This window comes from Hordeum vulgare, chromosome 2H (genome assembly GCF_904849725.1).
Source record: "Hordeum vulgare subsp. vulgare chromosome 2H, MorexV3_pseudomolecules_assembly, whole genome shotgun sequence".
In the NCBI taxonomy this organism is placed as follows: domain Eukaryota; kingdom Viridiplantae; phylum Streptophyta; class Magnoliopsida; order Poales; family Poaceae; genus Hordeum; species Hordeum vulgare.
In genome coordinates this window covers 306,970,482-306,996,991 of record NC_058519.1, presented here as the reverse complement: position 1 = coordinate 306,996,991, position 26,510 = coordinate 306,970,482, and positions in this window count along the sequence as shown.

The following is a 26,510-nucleotide window of genomic DNA, read 5'->3' as shown; positions in this document are numbered from 1 at the left end:
TCCAGTACTTTACCCAAAGTGCTGCTATCTGGTGGAAAATGCATCATGCCATACAAAGATTTAGTGGAGCAGAAAATTGGGAAGAATTCAAGAAGACTCTGTTAAGATCTCGTCTCATTCGGAAGTGCTATGATAATCCGAAGGAGAAGACTTGTGCATGCAAGATCTGTGGAGAAATAGGACACACCCAGGAAGAACACACGGATGGATGCACTCATTGTGAAGAAAATCACCCAGCTGAGGAATGCCCAAGTAGTCAGGTGACTTGTTTCTTGTGTGAAGGAACCACCCACTACCCAGCCCAGTGTCACATTTACCCCAGGGTGCAACAAGTTGTCAAGCAGCAGAAATATGCAATGAAGGAAATGCTCAGGAAGAAGATTCTAGAAGAACCGATGATGAACAAAAATATTGAAGACCCTGATGGACAAGGTCTGACCAGATTTTTCTCCAATGCATGCTACTCATGTGGAGAAGAAGGACATTATTCACAGGACTGCACGAAGAGAAGCCAAGAGTATCTGGGATACTTCCCGACGGAAGAAGTGGAGTTTGATCCACTTGAAATAGAAGAACTGGCCAAGATGAAGGAGTCTAGAAAGAAGAAAAAATACCCTCGGAAAAACCAAATATATGCAGACATAGACCTGAGTCATGTCAGATGTTACAAGTGTATGAAATTTGACCACCACAAATACATGTGCTCAGGAAGGAAGCCGGGAATCCAAGGAGCAAAAGCAGAAGCTAAGAAGCCTCGAGACTTGTCAGAACTCATTTGCTTTCGTTGCAAGGAAGCAGGACATTTTGCTAGCGATTTTCTGCAAAGGAAGAAAGCTAAGAAGGAGTAGTTAAGTTTTGACCGCGGCAATTAGTGTAATATGAAGAACTCTTGTTTTTCATGAGATCATGGAGTGAAATTTTTGTAATAGAAGTCCGTGAGATTGTAATAACAACATGAATAAATGGAATTTATTGTCTCATGATTGCCTATGTTGAAACTGTATGCGTTGTTTCTCTCCGAACAAAGATCTCTGAACAATTATGAGGATATGAGAAAATATGGTCTATGCAGGCATGAGCATAATTCATTTAAGTGTGGTAGTAATCGGTAAACCCACAGGATCCACTGAGTAGGAATGTACCAAGATTACCAAGGAGACACATACATTCCTCTGAGTACCTATTTACTGGCACCTGCAGATGACAACTCTCTATGAGTCATTCCTCAAGGGCCCAGAAACGATCATGACCCTGACCAGTGATCATGATTACCCGAAAATCCTGAAGGACATGATGAAGCACATTCACCTCGAAGGAGATGCAGTCTACAAAGGCTACCCATTCATGGAAAATGGAGTAGAACTTTGGTATGTGGAAGTACACCTCCATCATGAGAAAGGAGTTTGTCCAAAGACTATGGGGCAATACTTCATTTCACGTGTACCACGAGCAACCTTCTTTGATGTTGTTCGTGAAGCTGCCATGGAAGCCATATGTCAGATCGGAGAAATACTTGAAGCAAGACTCCGTCATACCCAGGAATACCTGAGTGAAGTACGTGCGGAGATGATGGAGATGAAGCTAATGACCACCATGATGAAGCCAAAGATGGATGATTTCAAGGAGCACATCGAAAAATTCGAGTGGAACTAAGTACCTCCAAGAGAGGCAGATGAATAAAGTTGGCAGAAAAGCTCGACCATACCGAACAATGTGGATGGCAGCATTTGTAATAGAGTACTTTTGAATTGGAGTTTTTGATAAGAAATTAAGGATGTAATAAAGGATTGATTATGAAATGAATATGATTTATGGAAGAAGCTATGATAGATCAGCAAACGTTTTCTTAGGAGCATACGAAAACCTGAGAGTTGTGAAGATACGATAGATGTTTCGTTCAGCTTGCAGAACCAATGGATTATCTGAATTTCGTTCGTGAACAAGAGAAATTCTGCAACACTTGTGAGGATGCCCAAGTGTTAGAATGCGAGATTCGCTAAACCTTATACAGAGAAATGATTTGGGTGCGGAATGGATTGATCACCATGACGACTTACTCTTATCATTTATCTTGCTATTCGGAATGGTAAATCTGAGAGACTTACCCATAGTGAGAGACGACGTTCTTTGAAGCTTTTGTTTAAGCCTTAGAATGGTATAATGAAAGCCCCATGTACATGGCATTTGTTGTCACACGTAGGAAATTTTACGGTGAGGATGAAACCAAGACCCCTCTCTCTACAGGATAACCACAAATGGTAGACCACCATGCGAACCATCGATATGTTATTTAGAATTGACCACGAGACTGTCAGTTAAGAAGACCCAGTAACGGAAGAAGCTTATATCAACGGGAGAGCATCACCAAAGGATTTAATATGAAGACTGTGCAATGTCAGTTGCCAAAACCCCAGAGGATCGTTAAAGCATTTTGAGGGACCAGTATCTCTCATTTTATGTGTGGTAGCATCACACCTTTCCGGAGATTTGATTTGTTAGAAGACCCCAAACCCTAACCTTTCTTTCTAGCCTCTTCGAATCTCGAGGACGAGATTCATTTTAAGTGTGGTAGTTTGTAACATCCCAAAATTATAAATTTTGGAATGTTAATATAATTATTAGATTGATTGTTTGTTTGTTTGCTGAGTGACTGAAACTTGTGTGAAATTTGAAACTTTTCGAAACTTTTGAATGACAGGGAATAAAATGACTTTCCCCTTCTCCGGTGAATTCAAATTCAAGCTTTTAAAAGCAAAGAGAGAAGATGACATGACTTCTTCAACTATAATAATTTGAACGGAGATATTTGCATTTGAATTCTCTTGCATTTCTATCCGTTTTCTTCGTGCAAGAAATGCCGGGAAATACATTCTAAAGAGCGGAGGAACATGACCCTCAAATACCCGGGCATTTTGAATGTTATTTGCACCCTCAAACTTAGAGGATCATTTGAAAATTATTTACAAAAAGAAATAATGCTTTTAGGGATTTTTGGAAAAACATTTTTTCTGAAGTTTTATTTTTGCCGTGGAAAAATGCCCATCATCTATATTTTATTTTTCTGATAATTTTAGTATGTAAAAACTCTTTATTCCGAATTGATTTGATTTCCTTTTTAACGTTTTAGTTTCCTAGTTTTGAAAATAGGAAGGAGATCACTTTTATTAGGAAATAGGAGCTAGCCCATTAAGAGCTTTCCAAATTTGGCCCAACAGAGGATCATCTTCTTCCTCCTCTCTCCCTCACGTAGAGGAAACTTGCCATCCATGGAGAGGAGATCCCCACCTCCGGGATTCGCGAAGCTCTTTCCCTCCCAGCACCTCCCGTCGCCCCTATAAGAACCCCCACACCCTCCTCTATCCATTTTCCCCAAGAACCGTACCTCTCCTCGCCTCTAGCCGCAGCCCCCGCCTCGCCGGAGTTCATCTTCAACAGGAACTCGCCGGAGGTCCTGCTGCCTCCTCCCGTCGCCCCACGCCCCACCGGCACCACCAACCTTCGGCCGGAGCCCTCCTCCCCCGCCTGGACCCCTCCGCTGCCTCGGCCGGCCACCGGAGCCACCTCCCCGTCGTCTTCTCCAACTCCGGCGACTAACTCCGGTGAGATTCACGAAATCCCGTATTGCAGTTTTTTCAGAAAATTGCAATCTTAGAAAATTCATATCTATTAGTCTATAACTCCGAATTAGGTGATTCTTTTTGCTGCTGCTTCCTATTGATCATATCTTTCAGTAGTTTCAGTTTCAGTTTTTTTTACATATTTTTTACTTGGGGTATTTACCAAAACAGATTCTGTTTTAGTTCTTTTAGGATTATGGCTATTTTTTTCTATAATTGTTTTTAACTTAATTTCTTATATTTCAGAAAGTTTATGTTTAATTTCTGTTAGTTAAACAGTAGGTTCTCAACAAGTTTTTATTTTATTTTATTTGTTATCATGAAATCAATTCTAGTTCCCTGATAACTTGCAATTGGTTTCTTCACGGTTTCAAATCCCGTTTGGAAATACTTTTAAATAGTTTTGTGAAAAAATACTTTATTTTATCTTAGTTAAACTTATATCTTAGTTCCTTGTTATTATTTTCTATTAGACAAAAACTATTTAGTGTTTGACGTAGTAGAAGACTCTCTAGTCTTATTTGAAGTTTCCTTCGGATTCCTATTCGCTCTCTCTTTTGTTTTGATTGCTAGAATGATTGCTAGTATGAGTGCTTATGTGAATGATATGTTTGTTATATAGATTTCATCGGAGAGTGACGAGTAGTCTATCAAGTTATTTTCTCGAGAAATTCTTCTTCGTCAACATCACCAGGCAAGTCACTTTGATCATACTTTCACCTATGTTTTATGCATCGTAGTTCTACCATCCTATACCCAATTGCATGCTGCCTAGGTACTTGGAAACTTTAGTATAGTTGTAGTATCATGTGGTAGGAACACAACAACCCCGACACTTGGCCCCGGGACGACAATTTCTTAAAGCTATGCTTGAGTAGACGGGTTATCGGTTGAGTGTATACCACGAGTGATGCGAGATTGATATAATAATCAAGACCGGACTAAGACAAGATTTTCAAGACCTCGGACGCAATGCAACTCTGGGTGAAGGACGGTTGATCGGCTCCCTGGAAAACCCAGTGGATGCCCGGGATGCTGGAGAGGCCATGTCATCCTGCGGAAAGCTTCACCCAGGCTCAAAGAGACGGACGGATATTTTCAAGACCCAAGGCTTACCTGCAAAACCACAAGTCATTATGGGCTCTGGCTTGGTTGGACAACGCGGCGACTCTGGACAGGCGGTGCTAGCAGATGTAGACGAACGGTAGGAATGGATGGGCACCGACAGGGATTCAGAGGGACCTGTTGAAAGACCATGTTTTGATCATCCGGTCTTCAAACACCCTGAAGTGCGAGGACATACACGGAGGCGATCAAATCTTGTGGGGAACGTGTGCAAAACTCTGCAGAGTACTCAACCTAATCGATTAGCCGTGTCCACGGTCATGGACAACTTGAGCCAAAGGAACTGAAGTTATCCGGATTTCTCAACACCATTATATATATTTGATGAGGGTAATTATTGACAACTCGGGTACGAGAACTAGTTGGCGGAACCATCTCGTTAACAACAAACATTGTAGTAACATTTTGCTTTCAACCCCTCTTGTTGTAGGATAAAACTGGCTTTATGCAAAACTTAGCTCCATCGACCAAATATGCATGTAGAGATAGTTGATTATGACTTTACCCCTCTTTTATGTGACTTGCCGGCATATTCATTATGCTGACCTACACGGCTGCAACGTCTTATGTTGCAGATATTATTCTTCGACGAGTAAGAGTACGATTCAGGGTTACGGTCTACACTCAACTTGCCGTTGGTGTTTATTGGGACTCCACTCCCTTGACCGCTTCCGCTGAGATATTTAAGGTATATATCAGTTTTACGCTATTTTACATGTGATTGCACTTTGATATATACATTGATATACTGTGTGTGCCAGCATACTGATCCAGGGATGGCACAAAAACACAGAGGCTTGACTCGTCTTGAGTCGGGTCGCTACAAGTCTTCATCAAGCCAACGCAATCAAGAAAGGTGGTCCATCTTGAGGAAGCCAAGATCATTGTCATCTAGCTCAAGAGGACGAGGTGCAAGGTATAGGTTTTCCCTTGATAGGTTTTCTGTTTTAGGATAGATTGACGTACTGTCAAGGGGGGCTCTCAAGTGATTAGCTTGATCGTATCGTTCGTTGAGAGCTCAAACCATTTGCATCCTTGCATCATACTTGTTGGTTCTTGTTTGGCGTTTATCTTTGTGAGTTTTAGAGCTTATGGTCATCTTCATGACAAGCTCGAGTTCATCGAAAATGGGGTCCATATGCACCTTCTATGATGTTTTCGATGCTGGGAGTTTTTACCAGTCTTATTCGAAGAAGGGTTTTCACCATTTTCTTATGGTAATTTTCTCACTTGCTTATTATTGATATTTCTATCAAGATTGTGTTAGCCCATGTCGTTAGTTTTCCAATAAACTTGGGTTCATTGCATTCGGTGTCCGTATGCGAAAGTTACAGCACTTTCAGTATCCAGCGGTAGTACCCCTCCTCGTGCGAGCGGTAGTACCGCTCGTGTAGCGGTAGTACTGCCCCCGGAGCGGTAGTAATTTTTTACTACCGCTCCCTAGAGGTAGTACCGCTCCAGGAGCGGTTGTACCGCTCCGTCAGACTGTTTTTCGCATCCTTTTTGGCCTCAGCATGGTTGGTGAACCTACCGAGCGGTAGTACCGCTCCCATGAGCGGTAGTACCGCTCTGTGCGGGTTGTGAAGCATAACGGTTGGATTTTCCCCCACCAATAAAAGGGGGTCTTCTTCCCCATTGAACCTTATCTCTTTAGCTCGTGTTCTTCCCCCATTGTTGACCTTCTTCGAGCTTGCTAACTCTCAATCCCTCCAATGATTCTTGCTAGTTCTTGAGGGAAAAGAGAGAGGAGATCTAGATCCACATTTCCACCAATCACTTTCTCCTCTAAGTGAGGGGAACCCATTGGGTCTAGATCTTGGAGTTCTTCGTGTTCTTCTTCATACGTCCTCTCATTTTCCTCCCTAGCATTAGTTGCTTTGGTGGGATTTGGGAGAGGAGGATTTGGGCACTCCGTGTGCCCTTGCCATTGCATTTGGTGCATCGGTTTGAGTTCTCCACGGTGATACGTGGAAGTGAGAAGTTGAGAAGCTTATTACCTTTGCCTACTTGGTACCCCTAGAAGCATGGTGGTGCCTCGGAGTTCAATCATTATGGTGTAAAGCTCCGGGCAAGCATGGGGGTCTCCAATTAAGTTGTGGAGATTGCCCCAAGCATTTGTGGTCACCTCGAAGCTATATGCCATTTTGGTGAAGCTTTGTGGTGTTGTTGGGAGCCTCCAATTAACTAGTGGAGATTGCCCCAACCTTGTTTGTACGGTTTCGGTGACCGCCCTCAAGGGTCCCTTAGTGGAATCACGAGATCTTGCATTGTGCGAGGGCATGAGGAGATTACGGTGGCCTTAGTGGCATCTTGGGGAGCATTGTGCCTCCACACCGCTCCAACAGAGATTAGCATCCGCAAGGGTGTGAACTTCGGGCTACATCATCGTCTCCGTGTGCCTCGGTTATCTCTTACCCGAACCCTTTACTTATGCACTTTACTTTGTGATTGCCATATTGTTTCTTGTCATATATCTTGCTATCACTTAGTTGTTTATCTTTCTTAGCATAAGTTATTGGTGCACATAGTTGAGCCTAGTTGTTTTAGGTTTTGTGCTTGAAAAATTAAACATTAGTTTTATTCCGCATTTGTTCAAGCCTAAACCGTAATTATTTTAAAGCACCTATTCACCCCCCTTCTAGGCGACATCCACATCCTTTCAATGCGTTTGATACAAGGATTTGCCAGAGAACCAGTTGAGCTCCGATAACCCCTACTTAGCGTTGGGTTCATTATGGAGCAAGTGATCACATAGAACAAGTATCCTTCATTCTTAAACTAGCACCAGAACTTTGATGCCATAGGAGGGATCGTTCCAAGGATATACGAATTGTGGACAATGATTTAAGGTGACTACAATAGGTGTCTTGAGGATGTAGATAACCCCTTTGTTGGATTACGGGGACTTTCTTGGGCTATGATAACTTGATTGTGATGAGTAGTGTCATGAATTGATGATGTTACAATAATAACTTGGAGTGACAAGTAGGATCCCGTTAGACATGACCTTTGGATTAAATAGGTAATCTAAATAGAATGTCAATGATGAATAAGACTACATGGTTCAAAGTAAATTGGATTAAGTCTGATGATTTTTATCATGATACCATGTTCCTTTGTGGATGACAGAGTAAGAGTAATTGCGTGATGTTAGGGATGACTTAAGAGTCCATATGAGCTTGACCTTGGAATTTACTTGGTCATGATATTGGAACTTGGTGGACATACTGTGGTAATAGTCCTTTCAATGATTATGGATTATAGGACTCTAGGTGATTATGTAGAACCCCGTCAATGTTGGATTTATAGGAGTGATGGGTCTAGTGATGATTGATGGTATTGATGAACCACTTCGTTGGATTCATAGTAAGGAAACCAGATCTTGGATTGATATACTACGTGCTTCCTTAGCATAGAGATGCAGTACATTAGACCCTGGTTAATTCAGCTGAGCGCTTGGATTTGTAGTATCTTAATCAAGTTTAGCAGCTTGTAAGCTTTCCCGAGGATTTTTACATAGGGAAACATATATAAGTTAGCTATAACATACTTATGAGATTTTTGGTTTAGTCCATCTCTCAAACCTTGGAGTTGAGTAGCATAGGTGGTGAGGGAGTTGCCTTATATGATGTAGTAACTTTTTGGAGAGATTGGATGATTCTGTTAGGAAATAGAGGTAGGACTATTAACATATAAGGAATGTGTTCAAAGATAAGATGATAGGCGTTCACTCACATCCTAAGTTCCTTGAAACCTTTAAGCTTTATCAAGCCATAATATGGTCGGATTATGACCATAGGTCTTGGCTCTTAGCCATTAGACTATGGGTGATACTCCACCTCGACCATGACCAATCATGTCCATGAGGAACATGGACATGAAGGAATGGATTATATTGGACCACAAAACCCTATACAAGGACCATCCAGAATAAATCCCCGCTCCTCTCACATATCTCATGAGCAGTGTGCTTATATGATGCTGGGAGAAGTATGTTGTTATCCTTACAAATGACATACTTATTTACCCAATAAGAGGAGGAACATCTTAGTACTATTTGGATAAGTCCCCAGAACACCGATCGTCATGCCTCTCAAGTGTAAGGTTTTATCTTGAAGAAGATAGACTCCTCGAAGCACCCTCCAATCAGCAGAGGACTATCTACCCAAGTAAGATGAAGGACCACTACAGTTAGGAAACCACGACGAAGAAGAAAAAGAGAAGAAGCAATGGAGTAAACCACCACTCCTCTGCCAGCTACATCCACTAAGTCATGGAGCATTAACGTTCAAACACGATGAAGCCTTTGAAAATCAAGAGACATAAAAGAGCCCCTTTTTGGTGAGATCAAGGACGTGAAGCCTGACTGGACCATGGAGAAACCCTGGCAAAGGAGGTTCACCCAACTAGCCTAGCCACAAACCTTGGGGATTGGATGACTGCTCTATACTTTTGGGTATCCAGCTCATCTAGGACTCCTCAAAAACCTCCCAAGATGGTAGAACCCGTTCTAACACCGAGTCTTTAACTTAGAATTATGTACGAGACCCAACCCAGACAATCTTACGAGAAGCTACGAAGAGGCTAGAAGACCAAATGTGTGAAGAGACGTCAAAAACATGCGTCCCTGAAGACAAAGAAAGGATGGCCGAAGATAAATGAAAAACATACCTGGGAAACTTGCTCAAGCAGAAGATCTCGACGAAGGCCTACGACGACACAGTTCAACACTCTCGCGGATGAAGACCACCCGCAACCATAGTTTACCTGCTTATGGGAGAAATATTTCCCCGTTGTCGGGGAGCTACACAAAAACCTTGACACTTTTGGACTAACACAATACATATATATGTCACTAAAAACATGAGAAAACCCAAGACCAACACAAGGACACACTACTTTGCCACGTATTCCGATTTTGGAGTAGACATCCCAGCTAGACACTTTTCAGAACTTAGTTCACCAAGACCTTGATCCTTAGTCAAGCCTAAATTATTCCAAGAACCCCATTTACATTCAGACGAACACGAGCAAAACATTAGAAGCCGTATCATCAAGAACTTGAAGGCCCAACGGAGTAATCACATCGAACAAAAAGCAACATGGGAACGTGAAGGATAGCAGAGACCCAAAAATCTCTATCTCTTCAATGCCTATCTTAGGAATCTCGGGGACGACATTCTTGTAAGTGGGGTAGGTCTGTCACACCCTGTGTTTTGCCTTACTTTGCAAAGTTAACATAGCCCAAAATTAGGACCAATTAAAACTTTTTCTGTGCGATGTGATGCTTGAACTATTTATTGTTTGCTTGTGTTTTAAATCACAAAACTCCCTCCTACTCTCTAGACCCATTTCCTTGCCCCTTGTCTCTGCCAAGTGACCATACCATGTGTGTAAGACCTAAAACTATTTTTTACCAAATATTCTTTTGACCAAAAGCATTTATTTATTTTAGCTTTTCAAAAACCCCCGAGTTGAGGTTTGTACTACAAGTCCTCAAATTAGGGAAGATGTTTTGCCCCAAATATTTTATTTAAATCCTATTATAAAAAAGATTTATCAAAACCAAAAAAATATATTATTTTAAAAGATATTTTCCTATTTTATGTAAATATCTTTTTCTGAGGCCAGAAAGGGTCCTTTATGAAGGAAAATTATTTTTCTTGCTTTCAAAATATTTGAATTTTTTATTGAAACTCAGTGGACATATATATTCCATATAAAAGAGTTTCAACACATGGTCATATTCAAAATATTGGAGAAAACCCTTGAAAACCCTTTGTGCCTATTTCAATCTTTTAGAATATTTCTATAAGAAATATTTTCAATAAATTCCAAGAAAATTCTAGCAAGTAACACATGATATATGTGATGATCTTGCCAAATTTCATCTCAATCCAAGTTGAATTGGTTTTCCTAAAATATTCCTATTTCAGCAACTCTACATTGCCTAGTGTCTCCAATTGTGCTAAATCTTTTTGGACATGTTCTAATGATCTAATAATGCATACACACCAAGTGGGGCATCAAAGAGATCATATGAACTTGTCCAAAGACCCTCAAAACCACTTCTTCTAGTTTCTAGAATTGGGAAATTTTACATTGTGAAGTTTCTCCAATTGATCCCAAACTTTTTGGAAATGCTATTATACTCAAACGATGCCACCACACCAAGTGGTGAATTAGTGAGAGTTGATTTGCATGGATTTATCTACAGAAAGCATTTTCTGCCCATTTCTAGGGTTTTTCAATTCTACATTGGAAAATTTCTCCAACAAATCCCAAATTTGGTGTCCAAATTCACTCTCATGTATCATGTGATCTTACTAAGTTCCATAGCAATTGGACTCCATTTCCTTTCCCAAACTAGAATCAAACACCTTATGATGATTTGGTAACAGCCACCTTTTGACCTCTTCCACTATTCCCCTTGAGCCCAAATTTTTACCACAGTTCCATCAAGACCCACAACATCTCCAGTAAGTTTCCAATGACTAGATCCATGATTGAGGGGGTGGAACACCCACATGCAGTGTACGGACAACACCATTTCCCCCTTTATCTCTTCTCTTTCCCGCTCATGGTTGTTTCCAGAGCATCCAAGGTGCATCCTAGTATTATACTCCCTCCAACAGCTAGTGCATGTAAGTGGACACGCGAGAGAGCGTGCAGGTGCACCCATGCTAGCCAAAAGCATGCTTTGGAGCACCTACACAACACTCAAGCGCTGACCCTGCGCCCCCTGGCCACCTCGGGCATCCCCCACACACTAGTCGATGTCCCTGGATGTTCGGGACACGCCAGGACCTGCCCCCCTCATATCTCTCCCTCTAGTGACCTCCCTCGCACGCGCACCAAGAGATCTCAAGCGTCCCAACCGGTGCTTTCGCACGCGCGTGCCTCTGATGATCCCCCGCTCCCTCTCTTCTGTCATGTGGGCATAAACCATGACCACGGGGCTCGTAGACACACCCCAAGCTCCTCCCGTGGCCCCTAGCCTCGACTACGTCATAGCGGTGGACACTGTACACACTGATCTTACCGCGAGGGCTATTTAAAGACCCCCTACCTCCACTCTAGACTCCCTTAACTTCCCCTCCCTCTGGTGAACCTTTCGGGCCAGCATGTTCGCTTCCCACTAGCCCCCATCCTCCCAATGACCGAATCTTACCCGACGGCCTCCTATCAACATTTGCGCAACCTCGACCTCCTCCTTGTCCCCTGACCACTCCAAAAGCTTCTCCTTCCCACCGTAAAGTCACCGGTGCTGCCCACCCTATTCGGGGATGCCCTGTGCTCCAGTACAGAAATGGCCAATAGCACCCCTTCGGCCATCGCAATTCGTTGCCGCCATGGCCTTCCCTCTTGTGTATGCCACACGTGGTTGGATGCGGGTGGTCCCCGGTGCCCTCCGGTGGCCTGGGTGTCGACAGAGGTGGCTGAAGCCACCGGAACAATGCCGGCAACCGCGTGGTCGCGCCTTCCCTGGTCACCCTGGGCTCGAGCGGGAGGTTGAGGGCGAACCTGACGGGAGGGCCCTGCGTGTCAGCGACACGCGGCCGGGCCCCGTGTTGTTTAAGTGGAGGCGAACCACCCACAACCGTCACCTTGCAATGAAAACGGTTTTTCCTCGAGGCACCTTCGACGTGGACGGCCTGCCCGCGTGGCCGAGCCGCTGGGCCGGCCTATCTGCCTACCAGGCGCCCTCGCACATTATAGTCGTGTGGTATGCCTTTTTCCCTTTTTCTGTTTTTCAAAAGCTCATATAATTCATTGTTAAGTATACTCAACTCCAAATTTAATAATTCAAGTTCTTACAAATTCCTAAAATGCCCATCTCAGTGATATGTAGGCTCTCAGCCCTTACTTGAATCATCTGTCCTCCCTACAGAAAGAAAGCAATTTTATGCCCCCCGAAGGAAAACGTTTGGGCCGGCTAGAGCTCGACACCATTACCTATTCAAATATGAGCATTGCACATTTTTCCAAAGAACTTTTTTGTAGTATTTAAGTTTAAATTTAAATTTGAATATTTTAGATCCCACCTTGCAAAATTCCTAGAGGGTTCAAATCAACTCCAAATGGAGTGATTCCAATGTCTAGGTGCGCTAAATATCATTCCCTATTTTTCTAGCAGTAGTCAAAATTTACTCTGCAATATTTATTTTGCACCATATATAAAACCCCTTTTTGCCATTTATTCCATATTAGGAAGTCCCTAGAATATTCATACCAACTCGAAATCCAATAAAACCACCTCCTAAATGTTTCTAAAACCTTGCCCTATTAAATGAGTGCCTCCACTCATGTTTGATAAAGGATATTATGTAGACTTATTGTGGGGTTAGTGATGCCTCCATTTCCACCATTCAAAATTCTCCGGTGATACAAATCCATTAGAACAACTTTAGGTGTTTTTTTATTATGACCAGAGATGTCAAAGAAAAATAGAACTCCAATTTATAGAGTACTTTTGTTTTATTCTTGTTGTGTGGATTATCGTGGTTGTTTCCCGTGATAGTTGACGAAGTAGACGAAGTGATCAGAGTTGGACGAGAAGCGTGAGAAGACCTCGAAGACTTTGTTGAACCAGGCAAGCAACCCTTTCACCATGTCTAAGGAACCATTTATTTTGGATGTCATATAGAACTATATTCTGTTACATTTTATTCATGTTGAGTCCGTGACCACCTTGGTGGGTTGTCTCCAAGAAACGCCTCATTGATACTTGCACTTGAGCATGACCCTATCACCTATGAGGGTTGTGCGGGTGGGAAGTAGTTACGTTGCTAGTAGCTGCTACACAAATGGGATGGGACTATGCATGGTGGAAATGAGAGAAATGATTTCAAAGGCTTTTCAAAAAACACATTGGGTGCCACTACTGCCCGAGGGAGATGGTGTGAGATGGGGACTACTTGGGGAAGAAGTGGTGTATCAAGAAAAGTTTTGTATGTGTGGATTCGAAAACGGGATTAGATTTAAGAATTGATAGCCATCCCAACATTACATGTGCGACCACAATACCCTAATATGGGAACGGGGCTTTGTTGATTACCATGGTCGATGCTAGCAGAGAGCCCGCATTACATGTGGCGGGAGGGCCGAGTCACCCTCTCGAGACGGGGTCGTGCCAGGTAGGGCGACCATGAGCTATTTTCATAGGCACCACACACACCGTTGGTCCCTTCAGGGATGGTACGAACTAGAGCGAGGCTCGTATGATGTACATCATGAGGGTTGTGTACCAATCGAGTGGACTTTTAGTTTAGTGTCGCTAGGGAAAGGCATTGTTCGAATGATTACCCGGGGTATGTAAGATCATGCGAGTCGTGGATGGAATGAAAGTTCCCCGAGTCTTGTGAGTACAACGCGCAACTTCTACAGAGTGTAAAACTATTCGAAGAGTCCTGACCACGGTCAAGGTGATTTGGGTAATCCTTCTTAAACTACGTCCAGAAGTTTTCGCATAAACCAAGTGTGCGTGTGTGGAAAAAGATGGTTGTGTGTGTAATATGATACTTGAGATAAGTCAGGGGACTTGGCATGACAAATGAACGTGGGATGCTCAACCCCTGCTTACTATGATACTCGAGTTAAGTCAAATGACTTGACATGGCAAATGAATGTGGGGCGTTCAACCCCTGCTTACGATGATATCTATAACTTGTTCATATGGATATCTGGAACACGTTGATGCATGCTTTTACAAGACTGATCACGTCATTGCACTCAAAATTAGCTTTCTACAGAATTACCTACTTAGTGCTATATCATGCTTTGTTATTGCCTTGTTCCAAACATGGGTTGCTTGCAGGTACATTCAAAGGACTCATTGCCTTGACATTCAATGATTATCCTGGTGACGTACGTGCGAGCTAGGACGCTTCCTTGTCAGAATGCCTATTGGCTTAAGACAGATGGCCCGGGTTGACGCTATTTATGAATATTTTCCGCTGCAATTTATATGAAGACTTGGCCATGGATGGCATCCGAGCTATATGGTACATAAAGGATTTAAGACACTTGTTAATCAGTTTTTGTGTGTTCAGTGAGCATTGATCTCTGGGATCACTGTGCACGTTCATTCAGTGATCACGACCAATGAGTCGGGGTCCCCACACCCACTCTCTCAATCTTCCTCTCATTTCAATGCATTAGGACAAGATGATTCAACTATTACTTAAGTTACGGTAGATGAACAATTCCTTTGCATGACCAGTCATTGTCACAGTAAATAGCTAAACCAAGCAACCTAGCATACTTGGTAGATGCTGGAGCCATGTTGTGCCATTACATGTTAGGCGTGCTATGCTTAGAGTTGAGTTGGTCTGACCATGTGGGTGATGAGTTGGAGTGAACATGTCCTACCATTAGAGTTAAGCATGTGAACTTTTTTGGTAAAGGTAGTGTTGAGAGGCCATGTAGGAGTACATGGTGGGATGTCTCATTGAGGCCGCACTTAGGACCTGAGATCTTGTGTTGGTGTTCCAATACTAGCCACTACCGCACATTTGGTTCCTGTAACTCGACCCCTCTCGGCCTATTAACTTCTTTGTTCTCAGTCCAGGAGTCGCAGTAGTTCATAATGTTCATAGGTTGTGGCACGGCCTACAAAGTGGATGAACAGCCCACTCAGGACTCGCTTAGGGTCCTGCTTATATCGTTTGAGGACATGTTGGAAACCTCGGCCGGACTTCCATTAAGGGTTCCAACTCAGATAGGTGACTGCCTTGGACGTGAGTCGTTGTAAGATAACGTCTATGGCTGACTCCCTCGCTAGGCGTCCACTTGAAGGTTGCCGAGGTGCTTGTTTATGTGCACATGTTGATAAGTGGCGGGAGCATTTGTGACGAAGGACACCAGTGCAGGGTAACTATCTATTCAAATAGATGCGCCCTTAGATATGGACTACTTGGAGACTTGCATGGTTCATAAATTATTTGAATGGATACTCTAAAATGTGCGAGATAAGTGTGAGTGCTATGGATGCCCTTCTCGTAGGAAGATGGGAGAGGATGCCCTTCTCGTAGGAAGATGGGAGAGGATGCCCTTCTCGTAGGAAGACAGGAGAGGATACGTGGACTCATGTGCACTCTCTCGTAGGGAGACGAGAGAGGAATGATACATTGTCGTAGTCTAGATCAACCAATGGTTAAAGCTAGCATTTCTGTAGTAAACCCCACAATCCTGTTCATTGATACATGATGCATAAGTATTTAGTTCTGAAGTAAGTCTTGCTGAGTACCTTCATACTCACTATTGCTTATTTACATTATTGCAGAGATAGAAGTTACTCTCTTTACGTTTTCCACTTGGTGTTGACATCGACAGATTAACTTGGGAACCGAGATAGTGGTATGGCTCCTCTGGTAGGGTCATTGTAGCTTTTGAGGCTCTTCCAGCCATTTTTAGTAGATTTTTGAACACAGATATGTAAATTTTGCTTGTTGTTTGTATGCTCTAAATGTTGGGTCATGTGACCTCCCTGTTTGTAACATTATACTTTGTTGGCTCTTCGGAGCCTTCTAAATAAATGATATGTGGTGATGCCATGTTGTATCTACACATATCGTGCATATTGGGTGTATGTTTGAAATGCATTGGTATGTGTGGGATTCGACATATAGTTGTGTGTGTATTGTAGCCTGCTCTACAAAAAATGCCTCTTTGTACTTCCACCGAGCCCTGGTAGCTTGCTACTGCGCCAAACACATTTATTGTCCGGCATGTATCCTTCTTTGTTGTTGTGTCTGTCCCTTCGGGGAAATGTCACGCAGTGTAATGAAGTCCATGTAGCTTGCTATGACTCATCTACACACGCTGATGACCAACACCTGCATTGCTGGGTAATGTATGCATGTTCCTGTATGGTTGTGCCACTTGGGCATATAACTAGTTATGTCGACCCAGGTTCTATGACATATGATCTCTAGCAACGTATTCATATACATGAGCCAAAAGACGCAAACGGTCCTGGCCAAGGTAAGGTGGCAGACGTGGGGATTACCGTGCGTGAGGCTGCAAAGTGATATGATATGTTACATGCTAGATTCGTATGACTTAGGATTGGGGTCCCAACAGTGTTGGTATCAGAGCTTTTCTGTCTATAGGATTACCAAGCCAAACTAGTCGATGTTGAGTCTAGTAATGCTTTAGTTATATAAGGGAATTGATTGTGGAAGGGAACGTAGATTCTTTTTACTCCATTCCTTGAGTCACTCTATTCTGGGTCACCCTCTTCTCTTCTAAGGGGATAAGGACTGGGATTCTTACCTATCTACTTGGATCACGAGTTATTGGATGCATATACTTATAGGATGGCTCTTGTGTGTCAATCCTATTCCTATCAGAGTCATGAGAAGTGATAGTATTCCAGGCAGTGTCCCAACAAAAAGCCCGATGCACCGCGCCCCAATGCACCAAACCAAGGCCAAGGAGCAACAGGCAGGAACCAAGCTCCCCGCAACCAGCAGCATCGTGGCACGGGGCGGATTAATCATATCTCCGTAGAAGAGGCATAGGAAGACTCGGACTGCATTCTGGGTACGTTCCTCGTCAACTCCACCCCAGCAACAATATTGTTTGATTGTGGTGCTTCACATTCTTTTGTTACGCAAAGATTTGCAGAAAAATGTGGTATAAAGCCTACCCTGCTTAACTGGCAAATGGCAATACAAACCCCGGGAGCAGTGTTAAGGACCAACCTAGGGTGTAGGAAAGTCGGGATTGTTATCAATGGGATAAGCTTCTCACCAGTTCTCATCGTCATTAAGTCACAAGGCCTAGAAGTAATTCTCAGCATGGATTGGTTGGCCAAACACCAGAGCATCTTGGATTGTGCCAATAGGGCTAATACCATGACAAGCGACCAAGGGGTCAAGGTCAAGTATGTCTCTGAGCCAGTAACCACTCGTGTACCGCAGGTTAACAGCATGTCAGGAGAAGAGTTGGACCAAGTGACGATAGTCTATGAGTACCCGGACGTCTTTCCTGATGAGCTACCAGGGATGCCTCCCGACCGTGACATCGAGTTCATCATCGAGCTCATGCCCGGATAAAGACCTATCTATAAGAAGCCTTACAGGATAGGATCCAATGAGCTAGCAGAGCTGAAGAAGCAGCTGGATGAGCAACTCAGGAAAGGGTTCATTCGTCCGAGTGCATCACCTTGGGGATCACTTGTTCCGTTCGTGTCTAAGAAGGATGGAACTATCAGACTCTGCATCGATTACCGTTCTCTCGATGAAGTCACGATCAAGAACAAGTACCCACTCCCCAAGATTACAGACTTGTTTGACCAGTTCAATGAGCTAAGGTATTCTCCAAGATCGATCTCCGATCTGGATATTACGAACTAAAGATCCGACCTGAAGACATACCCAAGATTGCGTTCGTGGCCCGGTAAGGTCTATACGAGTGCACTGTCATGTCTTTTGGGTTAACTAATGCCCCAGCTTACTTCATGTACCTCATGAACAAGGTCTTCATGGAATACCTGGATAAGTTTGTCGTCGTATTTATGGATGACATATTAATCTTCTCCACGTCCGAAGAAGAGCATGAGTAACACTTGAGGTTAGTGTTGGAGAAGCTTCGAGAGCATCAACTTTATACCAAATTCGGCAAATGCCAATTTTGGCTGAACGAAGTTGGATTCTTTGGTCATACCATGACAGCAAGTGGACTGGCAGTCGATCCCTCCAAGATTACTAGGGTAACTAACTGGGAGTCGCCAATCGACATGAAGGAAGTCAGGAGCTTCCTCACGCTCGAGGCATACTACCGCAAGTTCGTAGAAGGATTCTCTCACATTGCTCGACCCATGACTCAGCTCTTGAAGAAAGGCAAGAAGTTTGAATGGACGCCGGAGTGTGAAGCAAGCTTCCAGGAGTTGAAGAAGAGATTGACTACCGCCCCGGTATTGGCTACTTCAGATATCAGCAAGGAGTTTGTGATATATTGTGATGCCTCTAGAACCGGGCTCGGTGGGGTCCTAATGCAAGACGGCAGGGTCGTGGCGTATCTGTCACGGCAACTGCGCCTGCATGAGGAGAACTATGCCACCCTTGATCTCGAATTGGCAGTCGTAGTGCATGCTCTAAAGAAATGGCGACATTACCTTCTGGGGAAGCGATGTGAAATATACACCGACCACAAAAGTCTGAAGTATACCTTCACTCAAAGGGAATTGAATATGAGGCAACAAAGATGGTTGGAGTTAATCAAAGACTACGATCTCAGCATTCAATACCATCCCGGTAAGGCCAATGTAGTGACTGATGCTTTGAGAAGGAAGGCCAACACTTTGAACAATATGTTCAAGGAAAGGCTACCCGCCTTATATGAAGAAATGGAGAACTTCGGGTTGGAGCTAGTGGAATCAGGATTCCTAGCTAACCTCAAAGTCAAACCAACGCTGGCTGACGATATCAAGGAGCCCAGAAGGGGCACAAGAGCATTGAAGGCATCAAGAAGAATATCCAAGAAGGCAAGGCCCCAGAATTCTCAGTGGATGAGCAAGGAGTAGTGTGGTTTGGGAAATGTTTATGCATAGCCAACAAGGAAGAACTCAAGGATTTGATCCTGCAGGAAGCACATGATACACCCTACTTTATTCACCCCGGTGGTACCAAGATGTATCAAGACCTCCGAGAAAAATTCTGGTGGCATGGCATGAAGAGGGAAATAGCGTCTTATGTTGCCAAGTGCGACGTGTGCCAGCGCGTCAAGGCTGAGCATCAGTGACCTGCTGGACTACTAAAACCTCTTCAAGTGCCAGAATGGAAGTGGGACAAGGTCGGCATGGACTTCATCACTGGATTGCCCAGGTCAATCAAGGGGCATAACTCCATATGGGTCATTGTCGACCATCTGACCAAGGTGGCCCATTTCATTCCAATCAACACCACTTATGATGGAAGCCAATTGGCTAGTCTGTACATCCATCGTATAGTGAGTCTCCACGGAGTTCCCAAGGAGATTGTATCTCACCGAGGCACACAGTTCACCTCAAGATTCTGGAAAAAGTTCCAAGAAGCCCTCGGAACCAAACTCTCTTTCAGCACCGCTTTCCACCCACAAACGGGCAGACAAACGGAGAGAGTAAACCAGATACTCGAAGATATGCTCTACGCTTCTGTCTTGGCGCATGATGCCAAATGGGAAGATTGTCTGCCGTTCACTGAGTTCTCATACAACAACAGCTATCAGTCCAGTGTCCAGATGGCCCCATTTGAAGTGTCGTACGGATGAAAGTGCCGCATCCCTCTCAACTAGTCCGAAACCGGTGAAGGGTTGATATTCGGGCCGGAAGTTCTGCAAGAAGCAGAAGATAAGGTGCAGCTTGTTCGAGAAAACCTAAAGGCAGCCAAGTCACAACAGAAGAGCTATGCGGATTCTCACCACACAGATGTGGAGTTCGTTCCCGTAGACCAAGTGTACCTCCGCGTAACACCTCTCAAGGGAACCAAGCGTTTCCACGTCAAGGGGAAACTTGCCCCAAGGTTCATTGGACCATTTAAGATCACGGCAAGGCGTGGAGAAGTTGCTTACCAGTTGGAGCTACCTCTGGAACTTTCGGGTGTGCACAACGTCTTCCATGTGTCACAACTTCGGAAGTGTCTTCAAGCGCCAAACTGTCCGGATCTTTATAAGGACATTGACCATGAGGCCAGTGACCTTCAGCCAAATCTCACTTATCGTGAGAACTGATCCGCATCCTGGATGAAGCAGAGCGTTGCACCAGAAGCCGCACCATCAAGTATTTCAAAGTTCAGTGGAGCAACCGCACCGAAGCAGAAGCAACATGGGAGCGTGAAGACTATCTTCGATCTGAGTTTCCGTACCTTTTTAGCACCTAGCTTAGGAATCTCAGGGACGAGATTCTTGTAAGGGGGATAGGTCTGTCACACCCTGTTTTCAATATCACTTTTTCTGTAATTCAAAAAAATCTGAGTTTATTAAAACTTTTCAAAACTAATGTTGCGAGTGCCATGATTGTCATTGTATGCTTGTATGTTTGATTATGTGATATTACAAGCCAAATTTCTCATGACTTAATTATTTTCAAAACCTTTTTCTTATTTTTGGTTAAAGCAAAACCCTGCTTTGGGTTACACTACAAGTCCTTGATAGCAAGGAGTGTTCTTAACCAAAGTTGGTGATCTGGTTCTAGCACCATTTTAGAGCACCAAAACCATAAAATAATTATTTTATGGTTTATTTTCCTAATTTATTTGCATGTCCATTTCCGAGGCCAGAAATGGTATTCCTATATGGAAAAATACTTTTCTACCTTAGAAAAATATGAGAAAATTTGGAGATGATCAGAAGGACATATATTTTCCATACATAAGATTTTCAACCCCTATATATATTATTATGATTTGAGTAAAACCCTGAAAACCCTTTGTGTCTATTTTGACCTTTTGAAATATTTCCAAAGGAAATATTCTTAATAAATTCCTAGAAAATTCTTGTGGTATCCCTAAGCAATATTTGGTGCCCCTACAAAATTTCACCTTTATCCAAGGTGATTAAGGACACCAAATAGTTGAAAAACCCCTTCTGTCCAGAGTGAAGTTAGAGCAACTCTACATCGCAAAGTTTGTCCAATGGAGTTCAAACTTTGCAGGGGTGCCTAATACCTCAGATGAGGGCTCCATGCCAAAAATGGGATTTGTGGGACTTAATTTGCCCACACTCTCTTGGAAGGAGCACATCTGGTCATTTGGTATTGTTTTCAAGTTTACAAAGCTAAACTTGTCCAATGGAGCTCAAACTTGGTGAAAACCCTTGTTTTAGCACCAAACCCAATCTTGTTAAGTTGCAAAGCCAGTGGTGGGGTGCAAATACCCCAAACCGCTGTCGAGCACCTTTTGACAGATGGGTAAAACCCCTCCTAACCTTAACTAAACCCCAACCCTTTCTCCCAAACTCTGACATTAGGTGGCTAGCATCAATGCCAAGCCCCAATCAAGTGGCCCCTCTCTGGTTCAAAGTAGAAAGGCCAAAACACCCAATCTAAGCTTCAGCTCGAGGCTGACAACACCTACTTTCTTTGTCCCCCTTGACCAGCTGAAGCTCCCACTGGTCTCCAACGGCTAGGCATCTCTCATCCAATGCTCAGGACACGATAGACACGTCCAAGGCACCCCAGGGCACGCCAGCATGTCGTGGCATGCCAAAGTTGCGCTCTGGGCGCGCTACAGGGAACCACCAAGGTGGGGAGACACTCTCAGCTAGTTCCAGCCTCCCCCGAAATGTCTATCCTCTCCCCCGACAACCCCTCTGCATTAGGTGACCATCAGAGCCCCTTCTCTCCCGCGCTAAGAGCTGGTGCGACGCATGCCCGCGTGCACCAGAACAGGCCAGAGATGCGTGGCCACGGTAGCTCGCCTCTTCTCTCTCCCTCTCTCTTGCATTGAGTTATGAGGTCCAAAACCACGTCCTGAGACCCTGATTTCGACCCCAGCTTCTCTCTACTCCCCCGTGCGCGCCATGGTGAATCACCAGCGCTCCCGATTTGGCTCACGGTCGCGGGCCTATAAATATCCCCTCCCCTCGCTCCAGCACCCCTCATTCCTCTTCGCAGCAACCTCAATCACCTCCCTAGCCTCCTCTTTGAGCAAGCAGAGCCCCTGTAGTCGAGATCGACCGAGGCCCCTCCGCCTTGGAGCTCCAGTCAGTCTCCGGCTACACGTCGGCTCCCGCATTCCTCTGCCCACCAAACCACTGACCGTGACCTCAGGAACCTTTCCCCTCTCTTCCCCGAGAAAATCTGTGCCCCTAGCTACCACCTCCACCTTCGCACGAAACCCCTCCTCTGCGGCTACCTCGTCACCGGTGAACCTAAGCCCCTCCGCCGTCATCTCGACCATCATCACGTAAGCGACGACGAGCCGGACCTATTCCCGTCGTCCTTAGGGCCCGAGGACGTTGGTAGCCACGCCGACGTGCTCCTCCTCCTCTCTGGCCAAAGGTAGGAGATGACCCCGACAGGTGTGCCCCACCTGTCGGTGGCCCATCTCTCTCTCCCTCGATGCCCGCAGCCACTGACCGCACGGGCCCGCGCGTCAGGTTCAAACCTGACGGCGCGCGCGCCTGGGCGGGCTGGTTGGCTCGCCAGTGAGCCGGCCCAGTCCCAGGCCAAGCCAGGCCAGGGTCTGTAGCCTTTTTCTTTTTGTTTTAAAACCTGAGTTTAAAATATTTTTATAAAAAGATTTAACCATTGTAAAAATATAATTTTTCCACTGTTATTCTTCTAAAAATATGTAGTATTTAAGAGAACCATTGGTTCAATTTTTGCACCAACTGTTTTGTTTTACAATAATAAAAAGGATTAAATTGGAATAGTTTTGCTTCTATTAAGTTGATTTTAAAAATATTCTTTCACTAAAACCAGAAGCAAATATTTTTAAAATAACGACCTAGATTTATCAAAAATAACCAACATTTTTAAAATGACTTCATGATCTATTTTGGAGTGTGCTACTTATTATTTTTATCTTTATACGACGATAGGAAACCCGTGTGACGAACGAATCGGAGCGGAAGACCTCGAAGACCCCGGATACCTAGCTGACCAAGGCAAGCACCCGTTTGACCATGACTGAGCATATGTCATATTGCATGCTAGTGTAGGAAAAATTTCTGATGATCATAAGTACCGGTAAATCATTGAAGTGATGTTACTGATAGCTCCTCCAGAGCACATGCATTGAGCTTGATCCTACCACCTCTGAGAGTCATGCTAATGTCGCGTTGACAAGTAAAGCTAGAATAGCATGAAAACCCCGTCGGGTGCCACTAATGCCCGAGGGTGATGATGAGTTAGGTGGCCACTTTTGGTGAAGTGGTGCACCGGGTATTTTAAGTGAGTATGGTTTCGGAAATGGGATTAGATTTATGATGTGTCAACCATCCCAACCTTACATGTACGACCATGTTACCCCTTTATGGGATGGGGCTGTGTTGATTACTCTTGTCGGTGCTAGCAAAGAGCCACATTACTAGTGGCGGGAGTGATGTATTGTGATAGCCCGATGTCGACGTTCGAGAAGATTCCCCTTTCTTTCCGTTTTCGTCGTGTGGGTATTTTCATTTGCCGCATCATCATCGCATCATTCACATCATCTGCATTGCATCGGTGTCTCCGTTGCCGCCCGTTTTCAAAACTTGCATCCGTTAGTAGTTGCCGGTATCCGTCGTTGTCCGTTCTGAGCCTGACCGCACTCGCACGCGCCCACGGCACCGTCGAAACCCTGTTTTAAAAGTGTGCGTAAAACTTTCTCTGATTGGGTTGAGATTTGACGTGCGGTGCTATTTTAATATAGGTAGGCCGCCTGTCAAGTTTCGTCGCAATCGGAGTCCGTCTGGTACCCGAACGGTCGACCGTAGCGGCACCGTATTCGGTCTACCGTCGGACGGTTATATTGGTGTTTTAAATCACGTTGCTGCGCCGCCCGTTTTCCCTCTCATCCCTGCTGAGCCTCTCTGCACAATGCACCGACCTGCATGCAATCCAGTCCGAAAACCTCCCGGAACCCGAGCCCGGCGGTCGTGACTGTTGGATCCGGATCAACCCGGTTTTACTACAAATCATCATCGGTTTGTCCATTGGATTCCCTAACCTAGTTATTCTCGGCCGTCTGATTTACATCCGAGGGTCCTATTAGACTCTAGCCCAATATAATAGCTATATACAGAGACGTCCAGCCCTAATTCCTAGGGATCTTGTCCCATCACCGCACCGCCACCCACCTTGAGTTCCTCATCCCACCAACCCACGACCAGCCACATCCACCACTCGCTCAGCGCAGCTTCGATCCCCATGTCGGACTGCAGGGGCGCGTCCAGGCGAACAAAGCACCGTGGTGCATCGTGTCCAGCGCCCGGATGCCCAACCACCCATGCAGCCAAGCCGCCGAACCAGCAGTGCCGCCGCACTTGTGCTGGCCGCGAGACCCTCGAGGCCCATCATGTCTCTCTTCCTCCTTGTCTTCCCTTCGTTCTCCTTCTCTCCTCACCTCTCTCTATGTCGATCTGCAGGAGCCGCTGCTAGAGATGCTCGTTGCTCGCCATGGCACCGCCCCGCCTCATTTCCGCCGTGCCCGACAACGAGAAGAATTGGTGGATCAGCAGGTCCCCTGCCTTGCGCTCGTTCTCCTCCTCCCTCACTCTTTCTCTCATCTCCCCCTCATCTCTACTTCCTCTCTCTGTGTCAGGAACCGAACTGGCCGCCTGATCTCCGCGTTCGCGCCGCCCCAAGCCTCCTCGTCGCCGGGAATGGAACCCCCGGTGTCGGATCTATCGAGCCCCGCGTCGTGCCCAAGCCAACCCATGGATCCAGCCGTGCAATCCTGTGCAGCGCTGTCAGTTCTGGCAAGTCTGAACCTGCCAGGTTCGCTTGAAACAACTACGCTTTTCAGATTCAGTTTTATGCAGTCAGCAGCATGGTGCGTTGATATAGAGAACTTCTCATGGTTTTTCATAATTTCGTGGTGGCCTAGTTGGTTAGCGTGTGGGTTTGCAATCGTGAGGTCTGGGGTTCGAATCACAGGCACCCCTATTTTTGTTTTGTTTTTTGGTTCAGGTTGGCCCCTTATGCTCCTTCATATTGATTAAAACCCATATCCTTTCACAGATGCTTCGTAGCTCGACTAGCTGTTGCCTTTGTCTCCACCAGAGAGGTCCTGGGATCAAATCCTAGTGAAGCCTCGGTTCTTTTTTCCACTGGCATTTTTATTCTTCTGTGTGCACAGCCGCTTGGGCTGAATCCACTAATGGGCCACTGCAAGTTGTTGCAATTTGGCCTATGTTCATTTTTTTTTTCTTTTCGCTGTGCGAATTTGGTAATTTAGAAAAAAATTGTGTGGTTTAAAAAAACCCGCGTAACTTTTAATACGTGTGTCGGATTGCGAGAAGTTATATATGTAACATGGCTAGAATTTCGCGTAGATTCATATTTTTTTCAAGTCTCATGCATATTTAAAACTGTTTAGCATGTTGTTTGCATCGGTTTGTGTGTCATCGTGTTAAACGGTTTATGTCGTAGATATTTAACCGTAGCTCCGTTCTATGCTCCGCGTGTTAACCGACTAGGATGCCATGTAGGAACGTCGCTTCACCCTTTCCATGTTAACTAAAATTTACTATTGTCGTGTAAATAATCGGGAGCAAACTAAATAATCAATCGTGGAGTTTCTTTGATATGTAACCCATTGCATATCAAGCTTCACTTAATGTGTAGAGTTTGCATGAGGTGAATTGCCATGCCATCCCTTGCATGTTGAACTGATCATGCATCACAGTAGGTTGTGCATCATGTGTGCATCGTGTGGTGAATTCCGTGTGTTGATTGTGTTTCCGGTTTGCTTCGTCTCGATAGAGTTCCGCAAGCGTGTCGGATGTGAGGACCCGTTCGACTACGTTGGTTCGACTGCTTCCCGGAGTTGTTCTTCTTCCAAGCGGGATCTCAGGCAAGATGATCATTTCCCCAGATACCATTACTATCATTGCCATGCTAGTTTCACCGTTGCTATCGATTATGTCTCGTTGCCTACCACATGTTAAATATCAGCCTCTCAACAATGCCATGATAACCTTCAACCTGTTCAACCTAGCAAACCACTGATTGGCTATGTTACCGCTTGCTTATCCATGTTGTTAGTGTTGCTAGTTGCAGGTGCAGTTGCTTCCATGTGATAACATGGATTCCTTGTTATATCATCATATTAAATACTATTTTAATTTAACGCACCTATA